Source organism: Vulpes lagopus, chromosome 1 (assembly GCF_018345385.1).
Source record: "Vulpes lagopus strain Blue_001 chromosome 1, ASM1834538v1, whole genome shotgun sequence".
NCBI lineage: Eukaryota > Metazoa > Chordata > Mammalia > Carnivora > Canidae > Vulpes > Vulpes lagopus.
Genome location: NC_054824.1, coordinates 162,464,033 through 162,489,755, shown reverse-complemented (window position 1 = coordinate 162,489,755; position 25,723 = coordinate 162,464,033). Strand labels below are relative to the sequence as shown.

Sequence of the window (25,723 nt, the reverse complement as noted above, 5' to 3'; positions counted from 1 at the left end):
ATGTGACCTCCTTGTTCATTCTAGGATGATGGAATGAGTCTCTGCAGAGGAAAAATGACATTTGTGACCAATGTGACCAATGTGACCAATGTGACCAATATCCATGGCCCAGAGTGGGGGCTGAGGGTATGATGGAAGGGTGAAGGCTATCTTCAGAGGGCTCTGATGTTGTCCCCACTGGTAGAGGCAGAAAGATTCTAGCATATTCTCAGCACTAGAGATATGAACTTGGCCCAATGAGAGCTGAGTCAGAAGCATCAGAACACAGCAAGCCCACTTCCTTCACCACGGCACTGGGTCCACCCACGGGGCTCACTGCACAAGAGGGCCATTCTCTTTTTTGAATCTTCTATCTCCCAACTCCATCCTTAGAACTAAGGAATTTTCACTTAAAAAAAAAGAAAAGAAAAGAAAAGAAAACCAGTTCATTCTCACTCTCAGCCTAGAGAGTTTATCTTACTAAGTTGTCTCAGCAAGAGAATGGAGAAGTATTATGATTCATTGTAATAAGGTAGATATTGTGACAAGAAAGATGTTAACATCTTAATAAAAGCCCTGAGGGGAAATTTGCATAACACAGTCTCTTTGTTGCTTAAAAAAAAAGCCACTGATGCCTTATTAAAAAAAATCAAAACCCAATTTTGTTAAATATTCAGTCTGGGAATGAGTTGGAATATTCCTTTTATCTCTTGGGTGTTTTTTTTCCTGACAATCACAGATGCTCTGGGTTGGAGACGCCCATCTTCCCTCAGCCCATCTTCCTTGATTCCCTGTCTGCTGCACTGTCTTACTCCTTCCCAGAGCCTCATGCTTTCTGAAGTTCAGGAACAACCAGAAGGCAGAGACTGGAAACTCTGAAAGGGTAACAAGAAATCCTGTTGCTCACGTCTCCCCCTATTCTTAACATTCATCTGTGCCTTTAATTTCATTAAAAAAATCTCTTAGTTTTGTTGATTGTTTCCTTTGCTGTGCAAAAGCTTTTTATCCTGATGAAGTCCCAATAGTCCATCTTTGCTTTTGTTTCCCAAACCATAAGAGACTCTTAGCTCTAGAGAACAAACTGAAGGTTGCTGGAGGGAAGGAGAGTAGGTGGATGGAATGGGCATTAAGGTGGACATATGGTGTAATGAGCACTGGGAGTTATGTGCAACTGATAAATCATTAAATTCTACCTCTGAAATGAAATAATATAGCAGATGTTAACTAAATTAAATTTAAATTAAAAATTAAAAATAAAATAAAAAATATCTCAGTTGAGTCTCCTGAAATCCAATTCTCATCTCGAAATCTGTCCAACATTTCTTGAACACACTCACTGACAGGGAGCTCACCACTTCTTCAGGCAGGATACGCTACACTGGGCTGGAATCTGCCTCCCACAACCTTCCCTACTGTTCTAGCTTTTCCTTTGAGATTAATAAATGACCTAATCCCTCTTCTTTTTGTCAGCTCTTCACAAGGTTGTAGACAATAACTGTATATATTCTTCGGGTCCTACAATAGCAATTTTTTAAAATCATAGAGTAACATTAAAAAGTTGCACTAAGCCCCACTCCTCTGGCTGGTTTTTGGTGGCATCACAATGTCAACAGATTTTCCATTAGAGAACATCTCCATCCATGGAGCCAGATGGTACTCTTCTTTATGCTGGTACCTCCAAGAGGAAAGAGCAGGAGCTAGAATTGAATTGCCCTTAATAGTTAAGGCAACTCGTCACAGGGCAAAAGGTTTTAGCTGCAATGACATCAGTTGCTCTTTATGAGTTGAATTTAAACTCTGCCCCCTGCTGGGAGATACGTCAAGTTCCACACAGTGTGTGTTCATGCATGTGTGAGTGTGTGTGTTTGTGTGTGTATGTGTGTGCGTGTGCATGTGGTGAGGGGGGCACGAGGTGGACTTGACAGCTCCAGCTGACATCAGGCATGATGGAAGATTTGGAGGAGATGCTTGTATTCTGCTGGGTATATGATACCCAGGAAGGGAGTTTTACTGAATGCCAGGGGATAAGAAGAGCAAAGCATTATGGGGCCACTTGGTCAGTGGGGACTCATTGGATAGGAGGAGGTTCCTAACTGAACCAAGTCAAGGTTACTGGCCTTGCACAAGGTCACTTAGAAGTGAGAGGTGAGCAGAAGTTTCTTCCCTTATTCGTTCAGCTGACCACATCCCCCTCTCTGCAGTCCAAGGAAGTCTCATGTTCCTCCCCAGCAGCAGCACCAATGGCAGCCTGAACCCCACAGGCACCCAAAATTTTTGCTGTGTTACCTGCCTCCTCACACTGCAGCAGCCCTGCATCCTGGCCTGTGACTGCAATCACTATTCTTAGCAGAGACTCTAGTGGGGACAAGAGACAAACAAAACAAATGGCCAGCCCTTTAGTGGCCTAGTTTCCAAGGTAGGGCATCTATATATAGCCGTTGCAGAGCAGGTCAGCTCCAGGGTGAGAGCCCTGCTCCTGAGGCTCAGACCCAGGCAGAATGGAGAGGAGAGGTGAACTCCCAGGGAAATATTCTGGGCCTCACTGGATGTCAAGCCAGCAGCCAATCTCAGAGTGATTTTATGGATAAGAGAAAAAAGCCCTGTAAGACTAGTCTTTTTTCTCCTACGTCATGGCCCTCCTTTGCTCACTATACTGTGAAGAGAGTGCCAGTGCCGTAGTCAGAATTGAGCTTTACACCTCCATTTCTTTCATCCTCCTTTTTATTAAATGAGTATTCGGGGGCTCACAGGGCATGGACGGTTATGCTTTGACAACTATGACTCTAGTGCCCTGAGGGGTGGCTACACTTCAGTGGGCATGGACTCCACCTTGTGTTTTTTCAAACGAGAAGAACAGACGGCGCACACAAGAACAGAGCCTCTTAGATGTTTAGAGAGACCTGGGCCACTTCTATCTTTTGTGGCTCCTCGTGTATTAAAATAAAGGAAGCAATTAAAAATGAATTCTACAAATCGAGGAATATCTTAAATGTTTACATTTTACAAATCAGAACTCTTTACAGAAAAAAAATGCAGTCCAGTATGTCTTAATATCTTAATCAAAACCTAGAAAAATAGTGGTGTGCTATAGGCAGTGCTGTATAGTCACAAACTTAAGGTTGAATGATGAGGTCTTCTTTCTTCAGTCCCATGTGTCTTTAGGACTGTTTGAGTGACTTTATTTGGGGGAAGGTCAAAGGTCGTATTTGAGGCCACAGTGAATGTGGCTCTGCTGCCCTTTTTGCCTCTTCTGAGCTCTTCTAGCTGTGTGATCTGGACCGCTCATGTCTTCATCAGGCCAGAGGGCATAACTTTGTGTTTTTGTTTTCTTTGATATACTATCTTATTAAAGATATGCTTGTTTAAAATACATAAAAGTCAAAGCTTTCATTTCATGGTGGAGCCATGAATGAAGCAAATTTAAGGGCAGAATGAAGATCCTGGTCATAGCAACCTACTGGCATTGTGGTAGTCATTTTCAGGATGGCTCCCAATGATGCTCCCCTACATATCCTTCTCTATTGAATAGGGCTAACCTTGCAACCAATAGGATACTGTGGAAATGAGGGAGCGTGACTCCCAAGGCTTGGTCAGTGAAGACATTGTGACTTCTGCCTTGCTTGCTCTTGGGCTCTGAATGAACCCAGCTACTGTTTCCTGAGACACTCAAATAGCCCAAGAAGAGGACCATATGGGGAGAAACTGAGGCCTACTACCAACAACTAGCATCCAGTGGATCCTCTTGCCTCAGTTGAGCATTCAGATGACTGCAAACTCTTGAGACATCCTGAGTCAGAACCATCCAATGAAGCCACTCCCAGATTCCTGATATTCAGAAATGAGTGTAATAATAAATGTTTACTGGTGTTATAAGTTGCTAAGTTTTGGAGTAAATTGTGGTTCAACAATGAATGACTAACATTGTCATTTTATGTAACATAGTAAAGAACAAACCTGGGTCACCCAGATCATGGCCTATAGTTATTTACCACCTTCTCCTTGTCTGGCCTGGTGTCTGAAATTCTTGTACTCGAGGGTCATTCTCTTCTAGATACATTTTTCAAGTGTGTCATCCTAAAAGGCAAAAAGCTCTGTACGTGTTTTTTTTCTTAACCCTTAAACTGCCATGTGTTAAACCCTGAATGGACACAGTTCACGGTCAGCTGGGGGGAGAGTACTCCTGAGAGACGGGACTTGTGGGTAAGGGACGGGAACAAACTTTTGCTGTTGATGAGAAAGGCAACAGAATACAGACTCAGAGTTAGAGAGCTCAGCTTGAGTTCTTGCTTCATCTGTGTGATCAGGGGCAAGCTATGTCACCTCATGAGCCTTTGTTTCTTCTTCTGTACAATGGGAATAATACAAGTATCTAATTCACAGTATCACCCTCTCCCAGACCCCAAAGGATAAGTAATAGCAAGACGCACAAAGCAGTTTTTATTTTCTGTTTTATTTTTTTTAAGATTTTATTTTAACATAATCTCTATACTCAATGTGGGGCTAGAACTCACAACCTTGAGATCAAGAGTCACATGTTCTACTAACTGAACCAGCCAGGCACCTCACACAGAAGCATTGTATGAATCACAAAGACTTATACAAAAGTTAGCTTGTTTAAGTACAATCTGTAAACAAAAAAGTCAGCTTCCCAAGAAAGGAATGCGTGGGCTCTCCTCTCATTTGTTCGGTGTCTTTTCTACGCCATGAATTATTAGGAGTGGGGACATACAAATGAATAATATAAGTTTCCTGACCTCGGGGGGTTCACAGTATGGAACCTGGAGTGAGAAATAAGAGAACAGGCAATTACGATAAAATGTAAAGGTGCTAAGCACAGGGTAATTAATGCCTTTCTTCATCAAACATTTATTGAGTGCCTTTCCCCACAAATCAATGTGCTGGATGCTATTGATACATAAACAATGACTAGGAAGCCCACTGAGAAGGCTGCCAGAAGAGGCGTCATTGAGCTCACTCACAGTCTGAGGAGGAGAGAGTCCAGTGGGAAGTTTAAGAATGAGGGTACAGAGGCAAGGTGCATCAAGGCACAGAGGTGAGCACCAGCATGGTGACTTGGGGGTGCTTCCTCCATCTCAGCACTCTGGGTAAAGTCAACAGTATCAGAAAGGAACCATCCCTCAAGGATGACTGGCTGACCCAGAATTCTGCTTAACCAGTTTATACCAGGTAAACAGTGTGCCTCGTGTCCCCTCGTGGGAGTGCCTGTCAACTCCCAATTACTCGTCAGTGTTATCCCAGCTCATCTCCGGGTTCTGCTAGGTCATGGGCCCTTTTGCACTGTGAGTGACTTAGAGAATATCAACAAACTTAAATATTAGCCCAACTGATAATTAGGTTAATTAAGCCAATAATTAGGAGGATAAATTTATTGTGCAAGAAGTCATCTAAAGTATGCCAAGGCCAATTAAAATTAAAATTAAAATGAGCTGCCATTTGGGGTTTCCTGTATCCCTGACCTCACTGTTGGCTCAGACCATCCATCCTTGACTGTGCACGGTAAGGAGCCCCTTGTCCTTCATGCTCAAGTCTGTCACTCTGAGCTCCCGGCTGCCGAGACAAAGCAGAGAGAGCAAAGTGTCCTTTGGGGTCACAAGCCTAGAATCTGACGCAGAGAAATATCTTGTTGCCTCAAAGGACTAAAGTTAAAGATCAGCTGATTTCATTTCCTCATCAAGGATTTCCAAGTGCCGAGACTGACCAACATGCTTAAAGCCGTTTGCTCCCAAGGCCTGGCCCTGGCAGGGTCACCTCCTTCGGCTGCTGTAGCCAGCCCTCGGTGACAAGCAAGATGAGCTCAGTGCAGATGGGTATTTAATTTGATTTCCAGGATAACATATCCTCCAAAGGTGCAGAATTCCCTGAGGAGGTAAGATGGGCTTATTATTCACTGGGTAGAATTATCTAGACACCCCCTGAGTGTAAGATGGAACAGAAACAAGTCACATCAGTGGGTGCCAGGAGTCTGACATCTTTGCCCCAACAGGCTCACTGTTTTGAGGGCTTGCCCTCTGGGCAGGGAGCCTGAGGATTTTGTGTCACTCCTGCTTGTCTCTCACACGCAGGCCTTTCTCAATCATCACGTCCGGCCAACAAGCCTAGCTCTGCGTCATTTCTATTTAGGATAACAAAAGGGATGTGGGTCGTCATGCTGACAGGAGGAAAGGATTCACTTGTCTCTTTGGATTGGTTCCTGCCTTGTACTGCACACGATGTCGCTGAGCTTAGCTCAGTGCTGGGTCTCTTTCTCAGGCTCAGATCAGCATGTCCTTCAGTCCTCTCGCTTTGTCAAATTTCCCAGTGACCCAGGTCAGGGCCACCAGCCATTCTGCCCCTGGCTCGTCCCCCTCCCTGAGGTTCATTGTGAAGGATTCTGTTTCCTCCACCCCTTCCGCTCCCAGACCCTCTTTGCCTTCAGTTATTTGCTACAAATCCTGAGCTTTGGTCCTTAGTTTTCATTCTTGAGTGTGTGACTCAACAAACCCCATGGTGTTTGGCTCTCTCACCGTTGAATGATTCACTCGCCTCCGCGGCCACATAGCATACATGGTTGAGATTTGTGCCTCTGCAAAATCACACACCTCCACACGTCAAAGATTTTGGGGGCTGCTGGTAAATGGTGAAGGTGATGGTGTTAGCTTCTTGGGTGCTAAGGCCTGCTGAATCAGAGTGCTGCTGGGAATATGAATAGGAAATAAGGATTTAATTGGGAACAGCTACTAGTATTGCTTGTTTATGCAAAGGATAGCTGGTATGAACAGGTACCAATCTTAGAAAACTTCTCCAGTGTACCTTCTGTCCTGGTAGTAATACTCCAATCTTCTTGGGTAGCCAGCAGCATTTCAAACCTACTTACTTCTGTCTCCAAGTTCTCTATACACTATATTACCTGGGGTGTACATTTGTCAGGTGGTTCTTTTGTTTTATGATGATGTTGAATGTGGATCTGGTGTTACCTACCTGAGAGAACCAATCATTTGGTCTACGGGGAAAAAAAGGAAATGTTAAATATCAATGGAGAGATTTTTATTTGGAAACCAAAGATGTGAGACAAAATACAGGGAGATCTAGCAAAAGGCCTTTATAAATCCATGGCAGAGATGGGGAGGGCTTAAATAAGGCAGTCAGTGGTAGTGGGGTTGGAGAGGAGTAGAGGGTTAGGAAAGGCACTTAGTAAGTCACATAATCAGGGCTTGGGGACTAATAAGCTGGAAGAAGAATAGAAGGAGGTTTTTAGATTTGTTGGTATATTTTGAGATATAGGAGATATAAGAAGGATGAAGGAGTGGTAGGGAAATTTAAGAAGTTTGTGGATGTGGTGAGACAGGAAATTAAAGAAGTTCTGATTAATGATCCTTACATTTTTGCATGTAAATTTTTTTTTTCTGACCGGCTTACTGGACTTCTTCTTTATCTCATTAATAAATTCAGTTTGGGATATGTTTGAGCATCTTTGTCTGCACTTGAGAATTAGAAATCTGGATTGGGAATAACATTTGGAAGTCATTCATGAGTAGAAGATATTAAAGCCATAGATCTGGACTAGATCACCTAGGAAAGGTATAAAGCCTGGAAACAGAAGCAAAAAGAAGCCTGAAGAAGAGGCCCTGGGGGAAGAGGATAAGCACCTGAAAGAAAAAAAATAAGAAAAACCAGAAGGAAATGCTGTCTTGGAAGATAAAGGAAAAAATTTTTTAAGGAGCCGATGGCTGAGACTGTTAAATGGTAGAAAAAAATTAAGTAAGGTCAAATTGGGAAAATATGTCACATTTGGTGTTTAGACAGTTTGGGACATCATCAAAGCATTTTCAGGAGATAGCAAAGAAAGAAGTGAAAATGCATGAAGTTGGCTATGAATAGTCAAGAAAATCTTGAATAAGAAATATAAATCTTTTCAATAAGTGATGCTAAGTCAGTTGGATATCCACATAAAAATTAATTTTGGACTCCCCATGCACCAATTTAAAAAATCAATCACAGATAGATGGTAGAGAAAGCAATAAAGCTTTAAGACATTGGATAAAAATCTTCATCCCCTTGATGTAAGCAAACATTTCTTAAAAACCCACTAAATATAAAAAAAATGGTAAATTGAACTATAATAAAATCAAGAGCCTTAATTTATCAAAAGGTATTATTAACAGACTGAAAAGACTAGCCACAGAATGAAATAAAATAATCAAATAAAGAACTCATATTTGGTATATACAGAGAACTCTTATGTATCAGTAAGAAAAAGACAAATTGCCCAATTAAAAAAAAAAAAGCCCGATTAAAGGTGAGTAAATACCTTAAGAAGTCACTTCCCCAAAGAGGACAACCAAATGGATCAGTAAATGTGAATAGATGCTTAACAGTAATTAACATACATTAGGAAATTGCAAATTAAAACTACAATAAACTACCACTATACATCCATAAAAACAACTAAAATTAAACACACTGATAATACCAAGTATTGGCAAGGATGTAGAGAAACTGAAACTACTTTACGTTTCTACTGGAAGTATATATTAATACAACTATTTTGGAAAACTGTTTGCAGCATATTCTAAAGTTGGTGCCTGAATGGTGCTACAGTCAGCTAAGCATCCTACCCTTGGTTTCAGCTCAGGTCGTGATCTCAGGGTCCTGGTATGGACACCCATGTCAGGCTCCATGCTTGGCAGGGAATCTGCTTGAAGATTCTTCTTGGCCCTCTCCCTCTTCCCCCCCATTCTCTCTCTGAAACAAACAAGTAAGTAAGTAAGTAAATAAATAAATCTTTAAAAAAATAAAGTTGAGCACAGGAAGAAGTAAAGTTGAATATCAATACAAATAAGTATGTAAGTATAGTGGGGACTGGAAGTTAAAAGAGTTCTTTTTCTTTTTTTAAAGATTTTATTTAATTATTCATGAGAGAGCGAGAGAGGCAGAGACATAGGCAGAGGGAGAAGCAGGCTCCCTGCAGGAAGCTTGATGTAGGACTCAATCCCAGCACTCTAGGATCACACCCTGAGCCAAAGGCAGACAACCGCTGAGCCACCCAGGCATCCCCAAAGAGTTCTGATTAATTATCTTTAGTTTTTGCATATAAGTTTTATCCAGCCAATTTAGTAGATATACTTTTTACTTACACTTAAAGTTTTTTAGTTAATTCCTTTGGATTTTATCAGTAAAGAATCATATTATCTATAGATAATTAAAATTTAGTATTAGATTAGTCAATATTTATATTCTTCAATCTTTTTCTTGTCTAATTGCATTGGCAAGGATGAAAAAAACAATAATAAATAGGATTATTATTTATTTTTTTTAAATAAATTTTTATTTATTTATGATAGTCACACAGAGAGAGAGAGAGAGGCAGAGACACAGGCAGAGGGAGAAGCAGGCTCCATGCACCGGGAGCTGACGTGGGATTCCATCCCGGGTCTCCAGGATCACACCCTGGGCCAAAGGCAGGCGCTAAACTGCTGCGCCACCCAGGGATCCTGAATAGGATTATTATTATTTTTTTTTTAATTTTTTTTTAATTTTTTATTTATTTATGATAGTCACAGAGAGAGAGAGAGAGAGGCAGAGACACAGGCGGAGGGAGAAGCAGGCTCCATGCACCGGGAGCCTGATGTGGGATTCGATCCCGGGTCTCCAGGATCGTGCCCTGGGCCAAAGGCAGGCGCCAAACCGCTGCGCCACCCAGGGATCCCGAATAGGATTATTATTAATGAGAATCTTATTTTGTTCCTGACTTGAGTGCAAAGCTTCAAATGTTTCATCATTGAGTATGATATTGGTTGTAGATTTCTGGTAGATGTACTTCAAATAACAAAGAACTTATTTACATTTCCACTTTACTAAGAATATTTTATATTAATAATGGATGTGGAATTTTATTAATGCCTTTTACCATCTATTGAAATGACACGAGGAGTCATTTTCTTTATTAATGCAATAATTTGCATTACTAGTGTTTTAAGACTTCATAGAATTCATCTTTTTTTTTTTAAAGATTTTATTTATTTATTCATTAGAGACACACACACACACACACAGAGGCAGAGACACAGGCAGAAGGAGAAGCAGGCTCCATGCAGGAAGCCCAACATGGGACTCGATCCTGGGTCCCCAGGATCACGCCCTGGACTGAAGGCAGTGCTAAACCACTGAGCCACCCAGGCTGCCCCATAGAATTCATCTTTGAAACTATCTGATTGTGCATAGAGACTTCTTTGGAAGGGAATTTTTTTCTTTTTTTTCTTTTTTAATTTCTTTCATGCTGTTGATCTAATCTGATCTTATATTTATTTATTATTATTATTTTATTTTTTATTTTTTGACATCAGCTTATATTTAAAAAATAATTTTAGTAATATATGAATTCCTTTTGATCTGAACTTTCCTTTAGCGGTAAATATTATACATAATACACCTTTACAGTCTTTATAATTTCCTAAATAGCTGTAGTTATGTTTTCTTTTCTTTCTTGATCATATATGTCAATAAATTATCTTTCCTTTTTAAGAACCAGAATTTATTAAGTCTATTTTATCTTTTATTATTATTATTGAAGTATAGCTGACATACAATGTTTGTTACATTAGTTTCAGGTATACAACTTAGTGATTTGACAAGTCTATACATTATGCTATGCTCCACAAGTGTAGTTAACATACATAAACCATACGATGCTCTTATAACACCATTGACTATATTCTGTATGCTATATCTTTTCTTTTTTATTATATTATTTTTGACCATATTCCTTATGCTCTCTTTTTCTTTTCTTTTCTTTTCTTTTTTAAAAGATTTTATTTATTTATTTTGAGAGACAGAGAGATTGAGAGAAGCAGTGGGGTGGAGCAAAGGGAGAGGGAGAAAGACTCCCTGCTGAGCAGGGAGCTTGATGTGGGGCTCAGTCTCAGGACCCTGGGATCATGATCTGAGCCGAAGGCAGATGCTTAATCAATGGAACCACCCAGGTGCCCTGTATGCTGTATCTTTCATTCTTGTGAATTATTCATTTCATGGCTGGAAGCCTGTGCCTCCTTCACCCATTTGCCCCTCGTGGTTCCCTCTGGTACCATCAGTTTGTTCTCTGTGTTTGTGGTTGTTCGGCTTTTTTGTTTATTTGCTAATTTGTTGTTTTTTAGATTCCACATATAAATGAAATCATATGGCATGTATGACTTTCTCTGACTGACTTATTTCATTTAGCATTATACCCTCTAAATCTGTCCATGTTGTTGCAAATGGCAAGATCTCATTCTTTTGTATGGCTGAGTAATATTACTTACATTACTTACATATTCATATATATATATATATATATATATATCACATCTTCGTTATTCATCTATCAATGGATACTTGGTATCTTGACATAGAGATGCATATATCTTTTCAAATTAATGTTTTTGTTCCCTTTGGGTAAATACCCAGTAGTGGAATTCCTGAATCATATGAATTTTTATTTTTAATTTTTTGAGGAAACTTCATACTGTTTTCCATAGTGGTTGCACCAATTTACACTCCCACCAGCAGTGCATGAGAGTTGCTTTTTCTTCATATCCTGCCAACACATGTTGTTTCTTGTCTTTTCGATACTAGCCATTCTGACAAGTATGAAGATTATTAGGTCCATTTAAAATAATTCATTATTTTTCAATTATATTAATTCCTTCCTTCTATTGAAAATTATTTTGCTGTTTTTGTGCTTCCAACACCCTCACTTATTTTTAAAAGTTGAATTGTGTTTTGTATTTGACTTTTAGCCTTAGCTCAGCATATATACTCAATTTTCTATTACTCTCTCTCTTTCATTAACTCAGATAAGATGTACAGACAGTTAAATGAAAAAATTTATAAGGTATAATTTGATAGTCTTTTTTTAAAAAAATATTTTATTTATTTATTTATTTGAGAGAGAGAGAGAGAGAAAGAACAAATGGGGTGGGTAGGGGCAGAGGGAGAGATATAGAGAAGTTGAGCAGGAAGCCTGATGTGGGGCTCAGTCCCAGGGCCCAGAGATCATGACCTGGGCCACAATCAAAAGCTGGGCCCTTAACGACTGAGCCACCCAGGTGCTCCTGATAGGGTTTGATAAATGTCTACAGTCAGGTAAGATATAGAACCTTTTCCCACCCTCCCATTCACAACTATCCTTTGCAGTAACTCTACAATAATTTTATTTTCTTACAACAGTAACTTTGCCTGTTCTTGAACTTCATATAAACAGCCAGACAAGCAAATGTTTGAAGTTCCTGGATTAGGTCTCAGTTTTACTCATTCTGGAATTTTATCCTCTGTGGTTCACAGATCTTCCCTCTGGCCTCTTGGTTCCACTTTCTGAGTCACACCTCCTCTTTCATGAAAGGTAACCTATATTTGCAGCTGAGAATTTTCTTAGCTTGTTTCTTGTCAGGAGAATGTTAAGAGTCCAAAGACTTCTTTTCATTTTGTATTTTCTCTGTGTTTTCCATCTAAGATGGCCATGTTTTTGTTGATATAATTCTGTTGAAAGCTTTGTGGATCCCCTGGGAATCTCATCAAAATCTACTCCATTAAACAAAAGCTACACCACAAATCTTGAGATAAACTCTTCTCTATTTTGAGATTTTGCTCAGGGGACAACACCCTTAAACTTTTTAGAAGTCCTACTATTTGTTCCAGAAGATCTGTTAGGTGTAGCCTTGAAATTTTTTTTAAAAGATTTTATTTATTTATTAATGAGAGACAAAGAGAGAGAGAGGCAGAGACACAGGCAGAGGGAGAAGCAGGCTCCATGCAGGGAGCCCAGTGTGGGACTGGATCCCAGGACTCCAGGATCACGCCCTGGGCCGAAGGCAGGTGCTAAACTGCTGAGCCACCCAGGGATCCCGAAGCCTTGAAATTTTTAAAGAGTCTTGTTTGTTTGTTTATTTATTTACTTTTATAGATTTTATTTTTAAGTTATCTCTACACTTGATATGTAGCTCAAGCTTACAACCCTGTGACCAAGGGCTGCAGGCTCCACTGACTGAGCCAGCCAAGGTGCCTCAAAGGGTCTTTTGTAAATGGTATGGTATACTGAGGTACCACCTTTGATATTTTGAGGTTTTAACAAAGAACACTATGGCCATAACCTCAGCTCACTTTAGAAGATGTCTTCCTGGTAATGCCCTACACTTGATCTTTGCTCAGAAGCCATTTCTTAATTTTAACATCCTTTGTGGTCTAGAGAGGCTGAAGCCTTTTCAAAACTACAAATTTCCAGTTTCTTCATGTTTAACAGTCCTTCTTTTAGTGTATATTTCTGCTCTTATACTTCCCATAAATATTAAAAGCATTTTGCCTGTAAATATTTCCAGATAGATCACCCGGTTCATTGAGTATATTTTTTATTTTCCACATTATTGCAAGTGACAGTATTGCTAAACTTCCTGCCACTACATAACAAAGATCCCCTTCCCTTCAATTTCCAATAGCCAATGGACCATATGAAACTGCCACGTTTATACATAAAAAATGATTGGATATTGGCCAATTTCATACTGTTCAACCTAATAACCCATTTCTGTTAGTTTCATAAGTGGGAAGGATTACTGACAGTTGACTTCTATTTAGCGCATTCCAACTTTGTCTGCACACTAAAATCACCTTAGGAAGCTTTTAAAAATCATGATGCTCAGGCTGCACATCAGAGCAATTAGATCCAACCCTCTAGAGCTTCAAAGTAGGCCTCACTGGTTTCAAAAGCTCCATAGATGATTCCAACATGTGGCCCAATTCTCTCAATTGAGAACCATGACTTTAGGGTATATATGTAACTTATTTTCTGGGATGAAATCCAATGTCATTGGGGCCTTAGGTTATCTGAAACAGTACTGTGATTCTCTAGCCCTGACACTGACTTACAAGTTAAAAGTTAAATGTTAGAATTCTGATTTTAGGGGAATCTGACTGAAGTAATCACTAGAATAAGTTGTTCTGAATGTAGGAAATTAGAAACAGCTGTTCCATCACCCAGTGATTAATTAATTTCTCTTATTTTATATTCTAGTGCCTGTGATTTGAAAGGTCCTCTGGAGAACCAATGGAAGACCCACTTTTTTTTCTTTTTTTTTTTTGAGAGCTGTCCTTTTTCACTTGTTGGATTCATAGCTTCCTTAGATTTGTAGGCTTTATTGTCTATCTTTTTCCTCTTATCTTTCAGAAACTTCTGATGTGGAGTGCTAGTTGGCTTCTTGACCATCCAGTGCTGCTGTGGATTTGTTTTACATTTCTTTTGCCATTTCTGTGATTATGGAAGAGAAAAGGGGCAATATTTTATGTTCCATGAGTTAATACTTACTGAGCACTTGGTGTGTGCCAACTCCCTTTCTAAAAGCCCTACATCCATCAGAGTATTGACCCAACTTGTGAAGGAGGTGTCTCAGGGCTCTCCAGAAACGGTAAACCAATAGAGAAAAGATTTGCTATAAAGAATTGGCTCACGTGATTGTGGAGGCTGACGAGTCCCATAATCTGCAGTTGGCAAGCTGGAGACCCAGCAGAGATAATGGTTTAGTTCTCTCTGAGTCTAAAGACCAGGGAACAGGACAGCTTTCCAGTCCCAAAGCTGGCAGGCTCCAGACCCAGAAAGATCCAGTTTTCAGTTTGAATCCAAAGGCAGAAAAAAGCAATGCTCCAGTTCAAAGTCAGTAAGACAATAATAATTCTCTCTTAGGGGAGGGCCAACCTTTGTGTTCCATTCAGGCTTTCAACTGTTTTGATGAGACCTTCTCATATCAAGGAAAACAAACTGCTTTACTCAGTCTACCAGCTGAAATATTAACCTCACCCCAAAATAACCTTGCAGAAACACCCAGAACAATGTTTGACCAAATATCTGGGCACCCTGTGGCCCAGTCGAGTTGACATATAAAGTTTACCATCCCTTTTTTTATCTTATTTTGTAGATGAAGAAACCAAGGCAGTATGAGTGGTGAAGCTGGGATTCAAACACAGGCTGTCTGGCTTGAAATGCATGTTCTTAACCACTACACAGGTTTGGGAGCACAGATGAGCCTGGAGAGGGCACAAGTGAGCCCAGAGAGAGCATTGGTGAGACTGGAGAACTGGGATTAGTGGTGCAATTTAGCTTGCCAAGTCACAGCTCTCAGGGCTGACCAGACTTCTAGAATGGGGTGGGACACAGTCTCTCTAGCTACTCTCTTCTTTGTGGGTTCTTAAAATAGACCTATAGACCTTTTTTACTTTAATAGTTTTATTGTCAATACCTAAGGGCAAGGAGAAAGGGGTTGGAGGAATTAAAAAAACAAACAAACCCCACAACCTAAACTGGGGAGTGGGATTAAAAAGCTTCTAGAAACTTATAGAATTCTCATAGGAAATTATCCTGTTTCTGAATCCCCCCTTTTTTTTTTTTTAAAGATTTTATTAATTTGAGAGAATGAGAGGGTGTACCAGGTGAGGAGGGGCAGAGGGAGAAGCAGACTCCCTGCTGAGCAGAGAGCCAACGTGGGGCTTGATCCCAGGACCCGAAGGCAGATGCTCAACTGACTTAGACACCTAGGAATCTCTCATTTCTGATCCTTTCCTGTGTTGTAACTGGAAGCCCTGATAATTCCCTGATTTTGTTTTCAGTTTGTGAGAGTGAACTCACCAAACCATTTTTCTTCCTTAGTCTGCTGGATTCTTCAGATCAGCAATTTAAAAATATCAAGAGCTTAGGGGTGCCCGAGTGGCTCAGTCAGTCAAGTGTCTGACTCTTGATTTTGGTTCAGGTCATGATCTTAGTGTTGTGGGGTTAAGCCCCAGGTTGGGAATCTATGCTCAGCAGGGAATCTGCTTGAGATTCTCTCTCCCTCTCTCTATGCCCTCCTTCCTCCGTGTACATGTCTGTGCATGTGCACACTTTCTCTCCAAAATAAATAAATAAATCTTAAAAAAAATCAGGGGACACCTGGGTGGCTCAGTGGTTGAGTGTCTGCCTTCATCTCATGGCATGATCTCAGTCCAGGGATTGAGTCTTGCATTGGGCTCCCTGTGAGGAGTCTGCTTCTCCCTCTGTGTCTGCTTCTCTCTCTGTATCTCTTGTGAATAAATGAATAAAATCTTTAAAAAAAAATCAGTAACTTAGTTTTTTTCCAGAGAAAATTTTATTCAGTATCTCAATATGTTAAACACATAAAAGCAGCATTTTGTTAGTATATATTTATTCAATACATTCATACTTTTACCTTTTCCTGATTATTACAAAGTTAAAGAGAATCCTGTTTATTTTGACGAACACAAAAACAGGAAATCATGGCTGTAGAAGACATTTGCAGTCTTATACAGGTCTCAATATTCAATTTATTTCTGTAACCTATTTTGGATATACAACATCAAGGAAATCCTGATTCAAACAGATAAGTAGCTTACCTTACAATCTCAAGTTTCTCTTTGATCAAACTGATCCCAAAGCCCTGAAGGGGACTTGTAAGACGTTTTTTGTCCCAAAATTGAATCACCAACAATATCTAACAACTAGCTTACTTCCTTATCATAAATATAAAAATCAACCAATACACACCCACACGATAAATGCTAAGCCTATCAATTTTATGACAGTAGCACAATGAAAAGTGTTCTCATTTTACTTGTTATTTCATATTAATTATAGCTCTGTACAGGCTGAGTAAATGTACCTGCACCTTGTTCATAGCTCTATAAAAGTGCCTCAGAAGAGTCTACCACCTAGTAGGCATAAGATAAACGTTTGTGGAATGAATGAATGAATGAACAAACAAACTTTTCCTGGTATCTCGTTAAGTAATGGAGTATACATACACTTTTATTTTTACTTTTTAAATTTTCATGTGTACATGTTTGAATTTTAGAAAGATTAGCGTAATGCTACAAACTTTATAATCAATGATTCATTTACAAGACTTTCAAATATATCCCCAGTTCTAGCAATAGAAGTTCTCTAAGGTTTGCGTGGAAACAAGTTAATGAGGTGGGGTGAAGTTAACCCATTGGTTGGTTATTGTCTTCAATATCAAAGTTAGCACTGGACATATTTGAAGTTGTGTGGAGTCTTACTACAGTTAAAAAAATTATGTTATAACCTTAAGTTAAGACATTTGGGAACTCAAAGCATGTCATGGAACTCAGGGTTAGCCCTTGGGTGCCAAAGAACACTTTTGAAAACTGTTCCTGAAGTTTAGGTAGGCCACCTCTTCCATGAGGGCCCCTGTCACCATCAGGCAGCTCTGAAGGCAGTGAGGGCACACAAAGGGCAGTCATGGGCCACCATTCAAGTGCCCCCCTCGTTGTGAAGAATGTACCTATATCTTACTAAAACCATGACAATTTCATGACTGATTTTTTTTCTTTTTTTACCTCTCTGTGTGCCAGACACTATTCTAAGGATTTTACGTTATTTTTTTAAAGATTTTATTTATTTGAAAGAGAGAGTGCGCACAAGCAGGTGGGGTTTCCTGAAGGCAACTTGTTGGACTTAGAGGTAGAAACTATACCTCTTAGAGGCAGTCTATGTTTAATTTATTTCTTTATTTTGACTTCAATGATTAATGACAATAATAGTAGTGACAAAGGGTGCCTGAGTGGCATAGTCTTGGTTTCTGCTCAGGTCGTGATCTCAGGGTCGTGAGATGGAGGCCCACATCAGGCTCTGTGGGGAGTCTGCTGCAGATTCTCTTCCTCTTCCTCTGCCCCTCCTATGCTCTCTCTCTCTCTCTCTAAAATAAATTTAAAAATCTTTTAAAAAATAGTAGTAATGACAAGAATATACTTTAATACTATGGTCCAAATGATATTAGTAAATTCAGGCCTGTGTTTGCTATCTCAGGACAGTCAGATCTCAGAATGGATCAAAATGGCCAGCATGTCAATCTCCAATGCCGGTTTTAATAAGGTGTTATTTAAAAATTCTTTAAAAGTATCTTATTTACTTGAAGAAAAATTTAGTATTACAGATTTTTTTTAAAGCAGATAAACACAGATTGGATGCACTATTGTGGGAGGGTAGATATGGTGACTGTTCTTAACAGCAATTGTTTTGATTTAAATTACTTGGCAACTTTGTGCTCATACAGAATAGAGAGAAACAATTCGACCTTCTGTGAGCACAAGGGTAAACATGAACATGGAATCCCATAATGCTGCTTATAAGATGACCCTTGCATGTAATTTCATTATTTTTAAGGGTGTGCTTTTAAAAAGTAAAAAAAAAAAAAATCATGTAGAGATTTTGAAGAATACTGAGAAAAATGCAGAAACAGTCCCATAATGAGATATCCTAGGATTCTGGTTTGGGAAGCACAGACATCACAGTGTTTCCTGGTGTCCCAGTTTTCTGCATGATGCACTGACCCCAGGTCCATGGAAAGAGAGGAGAAAAGGCTCCTGTAATGACACATTGAATCTTAATCTCCTTTCTGGGGAGGGAGCAACACTGAGGTTTATCCCCCGCTATGGAAATGGGGGGTGAGAGATGTATGAGTCAGACAGGAGCTGGGAGGTGAAAGCTGGCTGCGTCAAAGCGCTCCATGGGCCCATCTGCTAGACCCAAATGTCAAAGGAAGCTCTGCTTGCTCTACAGCTGCAAGGCGAGAAGGGCACCCTTACTTACCACCCCCAAATCAAAGAGCAGATGCATTTTTGACTTGAAGAGGCAGTGGAGAGGCTCCGAACCGTATTATAAACAAACAAACAAACAAACATACATACATAAATATAAAAATAAATAAATATATTTATTGCTGAGATAACTGGAGAAATTTTAACATGGTCTGAACACAATATTCTGGAATTGTATTCGTTGGGATAATGGTTTTGGTATTTTAATTATGTTAAAAAATGGCAAGGAGAATGGGTAGACAGATGAAACCAGCTTGGCAAATGTTAGCAAGCTGGGTGATGAGTACATAGGGATTCAGGGTTTTTTTTTTTTTCTCCCTCTATTTTGTGCCAAATTTTCCATTGTGAAGATTTTTTTTTTTTTAAAGCAGGAATAAGTGATCTTTCTGTTTGAAAAAGTTGGGAGCCACTCTCATAGAAATGATGCAAATAACTAATTCATATTCAGTGATGGAAAGCTGATTATCCCTGATTTGACAACTTGGTGTGATTCCATTGAAATAAAACCAAAATAAGGAGTCATAAGACACGATTTCCAGTAAAAGCCAGCCCCCCCTGGGCCTCATATGATTCCTCCTCCATGAAGACAGAATAACTTCCCACTTATTTAAATTAAACAGATATTTTAAAAGCCTATAACATTGAATAAGATAATTCACATTAGAACTATTTAAAATATGAAATGCTATATGAAGGGATGTGATTGTTACTGTAGTAGTTATTTTCATGAACATCATTATCATTGTTGAAATATATTTAGTTTTAAGAGAGTGACGATGAGAAGATCCAGACTATTTCCTATTGAGGGTAAGCTTGTGTAATGTGTCTGGGTATTTGACAGAGAGGATATGATCAGAACAGGGTTGGATTCTCCTCTACTGGTTTGAGAGACCTACTTATTATAAGCCTCTTGGGCCTCTTGGGCCAAGGCAGCTTTTCATTCATTCATTCATCCATCCATCCATCCATCCATCCAACAAACACATGCCAGGTACTTCCTACTATGTGCCAGACAGTGTGCTGGATGCCAAGAATGGAAAGGAAACAAAGTTGGGTGGGAAGGACAGACATCTAAGAAGATGATTATAACAGAATATGGCATCACTAGAACATAAAATGGAGAAACCCAACTCAGTCTTGAAGGGGAAGGGGAAATATTAGACAGGCTTCTTGGAGCTGTGTTAGCCAGATAGAAAGAGTAGGGGAAAAACATTCCAGTAAAGGTATATGGCATGACCAAAGACATGGAAGATGTGCCTTAGGAAACCAAAAAGTGGCAGCTATGCTGTTTTTTGCCAGAAACAGGAGGATACAAAGTTGAAAGAGCTGAGACTGAGCAAGATAACAGAGGCCAGAAGCCAGACCAGAGGCTGGGCCAGGCATGGAGAGTGAGATCTTGAAGGATGGAGGGATAAGACTGGAGTGGCAAGGAGGAGTCTATCAAGGGTTGGAAGTGCTCGTTTTGGCAGCACATGTACTAAAGTATTAAGGGTTGGAAGTGGTGAGGAGGGAGCTCCTGGGCATTTCCCTGCATTATGGCTCAGTTCTATTTAAAGGGCCCCCAAGGTAACACAACCCACTTTAAGCTGAGGAAGCTGAGGGTACTGCTCAGGTGTAAGCTACTGGCTTGAGGGTGGAATAAACAGTAGCAAACTTTAATCAGAGGTGCCATAGAGGAGTGTGTGTGCTGAGTGCACATTAATTTGGGCCTCCCAGGTGACCTAACAGACATACCACTCAGCTAAGTTAAGAAAAATGGTAATTACATGTATATATATAATATTTATTTTTATATTTTAAATTTTATATATAAATTTCACTGTCACTGAATATGAATTAGATATTTGCATCGTTTCTATGAGAGTGGTTCCCAACTTTTTCCAATAAAAAGATCACTTTTCCTGCTTTAAAAAAAATATTCACAATGGAAGAAAATTTGGCACGAAACTCCCCCTCCCCAAATCCGTATGTACTCATCACCCAGCTTGCTAACATTTGCCAAGCTGGTTTCATCTGTCTACTCATCATCCTGCAGTTTTTAAACATAATTAAAATACCAAAACCATTATCCCAACTAACAGAACTAACAATAATTCCAGAATATAATCTAGTGCTCAAACCGTGTTCAAATTTCCTTAGTTCTCTCAAACATTCACTTTTCTGTTTGTTTCGGTATCTTATCAGGGTCCATACACTGCACTGGGTTGATGTGTCTTTAAATTCCTGTAAGTTTGCCCTCTTATTTATTTATTTTTTATTATGCCATTTGTTGAGAAGACCAGGTCATTTCTTTTTTATTCAAAAAATTTATTTATTTATTTTAGAGAGAGAAAGAAGCATGAGCAGGGGGAGGGGAGAGAGGGAAGGGAGAGGGAGGGAGAGGGAGAGAGAGAGAGAATCTCAAGGAGACTCCCTGCCGAGTGTGGAGCCTGATGCAGGGTTTGATCCCAAGGCTCTGCGACCATGACCTGAGCTGAAATCAAGAGTCAGCCACTTAACCAGTTGAACCACCCAGGTGCCTCCAAACCAGGTCATTTCTGTAGCGGAATTTCCTACATTCTGGATATGGCTGATTTAATCTTTCTGCCATTTGGTATGTTCTTCAATCCCTGATTTTTCAGAAACACTTTTTAAATTTATAAACTTTTCTAGATTTTCTTCTCCCCTGTCTTAGTCTGCTCACAGACTGGGTGGCTTAAATGATAGCTATTTATTTTTTCACAGTTCTGGAGACTGGAATTCTAAGGCCAGGATCCCTGTCCGGTTAGGTTCTGGTGAAAGCTCTTTTGCTGGCTTGCAAGTGGCAGCTTTCTTGCTATGCTGCTCACATGGCCTTTCCTTAGTGTATGCATTTGGAGAGAAATCCCTTTTTTTCTCTACTAATAAGGCTACTAATCCCATTCTGGGGGGTCCCTCCCTCATAACCTAATCTAAACTTAAAGATTTCCCAAAGGTCTCACCTCAAAATACCATCATGTTAGAGGTGAGGGCTTCAAAATATGAATTTTGGGGGGACACAAATTTTCACCTATAACATCCCCCAATCCCAGCCTACAATCTACACACAGATGTGGATGCTTTTTTTGCATGTTCACTGAGAAAATTCAGAATGACAAAAAAACCCACTGTGAATTCCATAATGCTTACAAAATACAATTGTGTATTATTAATGACCATAGTGTCACATATATTTGATTTTAACAAAGTCCAGCTTATTAATTCTTTCTTTCATGGGTCGTGCCTTTAGTGTGGTATCTACAGTACCTAGAAACTGTCCTTCAAATTCATCATGAGGAATTTTGGGAAGGTCATAGGAACAATCCAGAACCATGGTGCTGAGAAGCACAATGTTGAGCCTACAGAAGAGGAAATGCTGTAAGTTTGGTTGTACAAGAGTTCAAAAGATCTACATGAAGTTGATCTAAAGATTACAGCTGTTAAAAAAAAAAAAAGATTACAGCTGTTTAAAACAACTCTATGGAGAGAAACTCCATGAACTTCCCTGCATTTAGCACCAATGATAGACAGAAAACCTGTAGGTATTTTACCATTGCTTTACTCTATCTATCTATCTAGCTAGCTATCATCATCTATCTGTCTATGCATATGAACGCTACCTTTTTCAATGCTTATCAGAGGCAATGTAAGTTCTAGAAATGGACTATAGAAAATACTTGTTTTTGCAAAACAGCCTGAGACCAAGTCATTCTATAAAGGAGTTCTTTCTTTTCTTTTTTAATGGAAATTAGCAATTTATCTTAAGAAAGTTATTGAGAGCCTATTTCATTTATTTGCATAATGATAAAATGTCCCAGTATTTCTCCTCTTTGCTATTATCAATGAATAGAGACACACAAAACCTTAGGAAAAAGGCATAAAAGTCACCCAAGGATCCTTTGGAGCTCCTTTATGAACCAGTCTGCTTTACAAAATGAAACTGGCACCTCTGTAAAAACATATTTCTACAAAAATCTCATTGTAATCAATAAATCCTGTTTAAATGCATGCTAGGCAATGTACCATTTCCTTCTTCTTGTGTGATATCTCCTTATTATGTTATCTCAACATACAGAAGCACATGCTCCTCTTCTTCCAATATCTGTGTTTGACTACCCCATAAACAGAACAATATTGCATAGGAAATGGGAGCAGTTCCTGATAACTTATTGGATATGGGATTGAGAAAAAGGAGAAATCTAGGATAATTCTCTGATTCTGGCCTTCATATCTAGAAAAGCCATTGACTGAGATAGGAGAAAGCCCTCAAGCCGAATTGCCTTTTAACATTAAATACTTACAGAACAGAGCAAAATATCAGTGATTGGTTTTAAGATTTGATATCAAACTGAGCTAAAAGAATTTGTTAAATATTTCTAAAGCTGGCACATAATAAAAAGAACTATCCTCTAATGGGAACACTGAACATGAAGGTTCAGGTGAGCTTCCCTGATTAACAGTACTGTACACGGGCTGTCATGCATCATTGCTTGGAGAATAGAATGTGCCCCATGTGACTCCACTGGGAGTGGACAGTTGGAAGCCTGTGCCTGGTTTCTCCTGGACTTTGCCTCATGTACCTTTTCCCTTTGCTAATTCTAACCTGTGTCTATTTGCTGTGATAAACTATAAACTTGAGTATAACTGCTTTTTTTGGTCTTGTGAGTCTTTCTAGTAACTTTAGGGAGCTTGAGGGAGGTCTTGGAGACCCCCCGACATAGAATCTCACAGACAAAAATTTGGATGGAAAAGATAGGTTGGAATAAACTTGAGAGTGCTGAACGACTCAGAATTGCATAGGAAAGCAGAAGGGTTACAATAGCTCTAGGTATTGAAACAGTTCTTTTGAAATGTATCCTGAAAGTTAATCATGAGAAGATAGATTGGACTTGAATTTGATCCTATAAGCAAAGAAAGGATGAGTCTGTTGAAAACTCTAGGGAGAGACTCTTCAAAACTTTTAGACAGCATTCAGGAGTAGATCCTGATACAGATATGACCTTGGCTCCCACCTCATGTCTGTGAATGACCTTGAGTCAGAAATAGAATTTTTGACATGTAAGTAGAGACTGGAAAGGGAACTAGCTCCATTGTTGGATCTTCAACATTGCTGCACATTTTCAAAGAGCTTTGGACAAAAGCAGAATAAGGCTAATGTCTTATAGATAAAACAACTAGATATTCTCATCCTAGTCAATAGCAGGTAAAGGATCCTTTAATTTTACACACTTGTAGAAGTTATAAGCAAAAAGGTTATGGGACAAACAATTGTCTTCTGCCAGCTAAGAAACTGTAGGAAAAAAAAAAAAAAAAAAGAGTGGGACATGGAAGGGCCCCAAACTTCAGGTTTCTTTTGAACATCTCCAAATGGATATTTCATATTATCCTTCATAATGATTTTGCATATGACTATCGCTTGCTTTTTCTCAGGTTGTATAGATTCTTTTCCTTGTAAGAGATTTATGGCTCTGACAAAAATTTCTTGATTTTGTGTTCCCAACCTTGGGAATTCTAATCCATCTCTCTAGTAATCTATTTCTCAGGAATATCCACTTTACTGAGGGTATCATAGAAAGTCTTTCTACCTAGGGACTTTACTGTCCACACTATCCCTAGTCTTTGGAAAATTGAAAAATACAAATGGAATTTCAAACTAAAATCAATAAGACTCTCAGACTTGTGGAACATCCTTGGCCTAAGATCTTGCTACTGGTTTTAATGACAATGGAATCAACTTCTAGGGTTCATCAGCTGTCCCTTTATAAGCTAACCCATGTGTCTAAAGATATCACTTCTGATCCTGGACTCCGCTCTATTTCAATCATATTTATCCCAGTATGCAAAAAACTCAAATAACACACGCATTTTTAGCATTAACAGGTATGGGCAGCCTTTCTTCAGCATCTTTCTAAACAACATTTGCAAGACTTAAACCCTGAAAATGTGGCTTTCTGGAAGAGTAATTGGAGACAGATAGACTTCAAACTTCAACAAAAAGAACCTTATTAGATACTGTCAAAAGGGATTAGCCTTGGATTTATGTCTTTTAAATAAAAAGACACAAGCCATCCTCATATCACTGGAAGACTGTTCCACTTGGAGCCTATCAGCTGAGGATTCTGACAATCTTCAGAAAGGAGGAGACAGCTTCTATCCAATACCTAGATCAAGCAGAAAACAGAGTAAATTGTTCCTGCAAACTTCTACCCAAGACTCACAAAATAAAATCCAGATTTCCAGAGCCACAGATCATGATACTTTAGTTTTTACTTCTTGCTCTTTGTTTCCCCAGCTAGTTATTCTTTCCTCTCTGCTGCTTTAAAAATCTGCTCACAGGTACTTGTTTACCCTTAAATGTGATGCCCATAATGCCTCTGTCTTTTTTTTTTTTTTTTAAGATTTTATTTATTTATTTTGAGAGACAAAGAAAGGCAGAGACATAGGCAGAGGGAGAAGCAGGGTCCCTGTGGGGAGCCTGATGCGGAACTCAATCCTAGGACCCTGAGATCAAAAACGGAGCCAAAGGCAAGATGCTCTGAGGGGGGCACTTGGTGGGATGAGCACTGGGTGTTATGCTAAATGTTGGCAAATTGAACTCCAATAAAAAAATTAAAACAAAACAAACAAACAAAAAACAAAGGCAAGATGCTCAACTACTGAGCCACCCGGGTGCCCCAAGGCCTCTGTCTTAATACTGCTCTCTGTATCCTTAGTCACTTCTTGGTGAGAACCCAATATCTGGCTATGATTTGCTAATGATTTAGCTAACATATACGATAAAATCAACTGTTGGCTTTTTATTCATTTTTCTTTGGTTGCCATCTATCTTTTTTTAGTCTGGGTTCCATGTAATGAATCAGTTGGTTTCCTCAACCGCTTAGTGACTTTTTAGATGGCAAACACCAAAAAAGGCCAAAGAGCCAAAAATCTGAGATTTTCTTTCATATCATACCTTGAAAGGAAACATTCTATTTCCACAGAAACAACACTTGGGAGCCTTTTATAGGAAATGGCCTATGTAACTGAGTGTTCTCAGAAACAGATCTTGGAAAGGGACTGTGAGATATATGGGCTATGGGTCTTGGAACATCTTTGAGCAGCTCTAGTTTTGCAGACCTTA

General features: G+C 39.4%; 1 pseudogene; it reads right to left on the bottom strand.

The window, feature by feature from the left end:
• The window catches only part of LOC121487748, a 48,637-nt pseudogene that overhangs the window by 1,769 nt on the left and 21,145 nt on the right, over positions 1-25,723 (bottom strand).